Genomic DNA, 4835 nt, shown 5'->3' on the forward strand with positions numbered 1-4835 from the left:
TATAAGGTCAGTATATATCCACATTCTTTGGTTCAAGGGTTGTACAATGGATGTGGATTCTGGGGTTAATGATGTGGTGACAGTGGTAAAGGATGCAGCAGTAGATAATAAGTGGGACCAGAGCTCCATCATAAACATCTATCCCCTGTGGACAGCCCGCCCAGCAGTTATCAGAAGCACTTCTCATTATCTGGACCCTTTGAACATGACCCTGTCACAATCATTCCATCAGAACCCTGCCCTCCAGTTCCGTATCATTTCCTATCCTGATTCTTTCTGTTTACAACAAAAATCTCTCATTGGGTGCTGTAAACACTTACTTGACATTGGCAACAGTAGAAATCATTTATGACGCACTCCTATCCCATTTAGACCTCCATTAGATAGAACCTTACATCTAATTAAGGTCTCTGGTGGTGGGACTAGATCCTTGTTTAGTACCTAATACAAACCCCTTTCAAGTGTTTCCACAGTACATCTCTATATTAAGGTGTGTCCATTGGTCGGTCCATCAGTCTTCATGAAGTTTAAGATGTAATATCTGAGGAAAGCCTTGACAGAACGCTGGCATAAGTGTTCAGAAAATTTACTGAGATGCAAGAAATAAATTTTGGTTGCTAAAGGCCAAGGTATCCTTGTGTCTCTGCATATCTTGGGAACGCCATGAAGGAGTGTCCTCACATTTGGCCCTATCATTCTCTTGAAATCACGGGTAATGTCACTACTTTTTTGTGGTCAAACATCAAGGTTGTTGCAACCTCATGTTTCAATGCAGTATCTCACGAACTCCACGAGGGAATGTCCTCAGATTTGGCCCTAACATTCCCTTGGAGTCCTAGCTTAAGTTATTTTGTTTTTTTGGTGGCCTGTTGTCAGTTGTTGACACAAAACTCTTCTTTAATTAACATGATTGCTTGTAACTGAGAGAACTTCATGACTGCAACTGAGACAATTCCCATGGCCAGTGGAATTATAAGCTTCTTGGTCATATGCATTTCAGCCAACCCACAGGTTAATATCTATGATGGTGTTAGGCCAGTAGATTTCCAGGATGTGTTGAAGGTAGTAGTTTCACATTTCACAAAGTAGAGTAGGTGTAACATTTTATTTTCAGGATTATATTTTATGTTAAATATGTTGCTTTTCTAATTCTGGCTCAAACAACGTCATCCTATAGCATGTGTACTTTAATTGAACTCTCAAGGCATGTGATACCAATTACTTCCCATCACGTTAGAAAGGATGGAGATGAATTTTGAATCTTTGGCAAAATGATTATGAGGACAGATCATTTCATTTTAACCTTTTATCATAGGCAACATATTTTAGGGTCCAGGTTTGGGTCTTGGGCTCTACATTTCAGCTCAAACATTACTAGAAGATGTTCCATGAAGGATAGTAGAGCTGTAGCTGTCAATTATTTTTGTAATCAGTTCATCTACTGATTATTTTCTTCAATTCAGTTCGACTAAACGATTACTTGAAAAAGTGGAAAAAAATATTAAAAATGTGAAAAACATGTCTGAAAATGACAAATGACTTGTCCTTTATTCCAGAACCAGCTGAAAAAAACACCACAAAAATTATAAATGTAAAAGGATATATATATATATATATATATATATATATATATATATATATATATATATATATATATATACGTATATATATACACACACACACACACATATGTATATATATATATATATATATATATATATATATATATATATATATATATATATATATATATATATATATAAAACAACAATAACAACAGTATAAAATATCTAAAGATATAAGATAAATGTGATTAGTGGCAGCAAATTTAAGGAAACAAAGCTTTGATTCAGGAAAATTGTAATTGAATAATTTTTTTAATCAATTCAAGTCAATTAAATTTTTCATTTCTAAAGTATAGGTCATCTACTGTTATGACCCCAACCCTAACTCAGATTTGGGTTCTATGGAGGATGTTAGAAAGTTAAATGACAGTTGTAAAATTAATAAACCTTACATGGATCTCAACAAGACAGAACACATACACAGAATATTAACAGAAGTGTTGAGTCAGGGAGATTATCCAGTATATTATGCAGTACAATCATATAGATATTCCTTTAGAAAAGATTTTTTTTTTTTTTTACCTTAATCCAACAAACATAGTCAGCTTTCAGTAGTGGCACTTTCCTGACCTCTGGAAGTATTAGAGTAATCAAATATCTGCATCTCTTAATCTCTCTGTTCTCATTAACCTCCTCCCCATGCTCGAGGTCTCTGGGTGTTTGTTGTTCATTTCCTGTCACAGAGGAAGTGCCTCACCCTGCTGCCTGGCTCCCCATTGGCTCCAGCTCTGTTCAGAATGAGGGGGTGAGACAGACAGGAGGATAGATAGTCTGGTTCACAGAGGAGTTGAGAAGAACGCAAAAGAAGGATGAAGACGACTGGAACCAAGACTTATATATATATGACTGATGAGAACCAGGGGGAGCAGAGGCTTCACTACAATGAAGGAAATTACTCTGACTTGGAAGAAGGTAAGCATGGATATGCTTGAACTTCTCTGGTTTATACAGGAGTTTTTCAAAACTCTTACAACTTTACCCTTGATTTGACAGCAGTAGAAACATGATTACTTTTGCATAACTGAAACATGTTAGTCCAGGCAACCAAAATCATCTGCAGATCTAAAATTTTTAACAACTTCCAATAAACTAAACCTATTGATATGTTGAAACAATTGGTGTAAAATGCAGTTTGTCATCTTTTCAGGGTCATCAGATTTGACCCATTTAGACATTCAGAGGCTCTTTAACACTGTCATCTTCTACAACATTGATTCACCAGTAAAACCCATGGAGTTTGATAAATAGCAGTGGATGTAGACACTTGTTTTTGTGTTTAGTTACTGACACATTTGCTGAAAAAAAAGTCACTTTTTCTTTAGTTTTCTCTGTTTTTGATATAATAACCCTCAACTTTAATCTAAGCTTTTATAAACATCTACATAATCAATAAATTCAATATAGGAAAATACCTGATTTTCACTGAAAAAAGATAAATACAGAGGTTATATTATAATAAATAGTGATAAATAATTTAAGAAATTATTCAATAGAGAAAAACTAATTTGGGAATTACCACAAAGATAGTACTGGGTCTTTATAAGTAACAGAAATAAAACAGTGAAAGGGCTCAAACTGATCCCAACTGATGTAGTCTCTAATTGTCATAATTGTTGTGTAATTATTTTATAGGGAAAAAATCCCAAATTAAAAATGCTCTTGTTATTTTAAATTTCAGTAAAAATTACCATGACTGTATAGGTCATGGTATTGTTTGAGGGTAGAAAATAAAGTAAGAAAAAAAGAAGATGAAAAACTTAAACTAAAACACCTATTCTCTGAAATATTAGTAATGAAATAATCATCAATTCTATATCCTCTCTGACATCAATCTTTGTCAGAGAGGATATGTATGCATTCTCAACAGATCTGTTGTACAAAATTTGGTATACAAGGCATTCTTTACATCATTTAAAAATGTCAAATGGTGTAATCACAATAAAATAACTAATATTACCACTTTGGTGCTTTAATAACATTCCTCAAAAATTTTGTTAGATTGACTTATTATGAATTAAACCAATAATTTTGCAGTAAATCCATAAAAAAAGAAAATGTGATGCTATGTTGGTTTTTGGATATTTGAAATATTATTTGCATAATTTTTAACCAAGAGCTTATGTATCTGAAAATTGTGAAAATTTGAAATTGTGAAAAACTTATTAATAATAAGCCACCTTCAAGTGGACTAAACTTTTATTCACAATTAAGTAATTCTAATGTAACAGATACTCTGTTTTACCAGATAAATGAGGAAGTTCTTGATAATCTACAATATCTGAAAATACTTTTAAAATTTATATTTAAAAGTTTTTTACTATTAAATTTAAATAAACTGTGAGGGGCCAAAAACTTTACTACCACATTAATGACCCTGATTTGTTTGAACTTGTTTTTTGCAGTGACCTCTCCAGTGTACCTGAGTGTGCTGATGATCCTCCTTCATACATTCATGGTCTGGTCACTCCCAATCCTTGTACCAGTGTCATAATGTGACTGGGACGCTGGACAGGTTTGGGGGGGGCTGTGCCAATGACTAGATGCTACATGTGTTATCATCACCTCTGTTTACCCCTGTTTACTGTAACACCTTTGTTCTCATATTTTCATGGTGAATTCTAATAATTTTGTACCAGTGTCTAGATGAAACTGGCAATGATGTCCACAAAGCTGTGGAAATAATTATTAATTAGCTTTCTTTATTTTCTGTGGGAAGATGTACAAAGCATTAACTTGAAAGGATGTTAAAAGTGAGCCAAAGTGACCATCTGTCTTTTTATTGTATATTTCTTTTTCTTTGACTGTTATGTTACTATAATGGTAAGAAAAATAGTGTATGAAAAAATACATTTTCTGTCCGGAGCCTGTACAATAACATTACATTTGAAAAAGGAATTGTGTCACTGGTGTTACCATGGAATAAAGAAGTATAACAAAAAATTTTTAATAAAAAAAAACAAAAACAAAAACACAACTTTTTGATGTTATGTGATTTCCTTTGACATATTTACAAAAGATTTATGAAGAAAGTATCAGCATAAATTCCACTATGATCTTTCATTTGCAACATTTTGAATACTGAAACAGAATGTAATTAGATATTGAGATTCAGATTTCGATTCAGTAAAGCTCTAAATACACTCACGCACAATTACACACACACACACAATTACACACAATTACACACACACACACACACACACACACACA

General features: G+C 33.2%; 1 long non-coding RNA gene across 1 annotated transcript; it reads left to right on the forward strand.

Annotated features, from left to right (window-relative positions):
- The first annotated feature begins 2406 nt into the window (after window positions 1-2406).
- LOC115423723 (uncharacterized) lies at window positions 2407-4599 on the forward strand. The gene is made up of 2 exons (XR_003935999.1): window positions 2407-2537; window positions 4028-4599. It is a non-coding gene; the product is annotated as an uncharacterized LOC115423723 (long non-coding RNA).
- The last annotated feature ends 236 nt before the right edge of the window (window positions 4600-4835 follow it).

The sequence above is a fragment of the Sphaeramia orbicularis genome, chromosome 8 (assembly GCF_902148855.1).
Source record: "Sphaeramia orbicularis chromosome 8, fSphaOr1.1, whole genome shotgun sequence".
In the NCBI taxonomy this organism is placed as follows: domain Eukaryota; kingdom Metazoa; phylum Chordata; class Actinopteri; order Kurtiformes; family Apogonidae; genus Sphaeramia; species Sphaeramia orbicularis.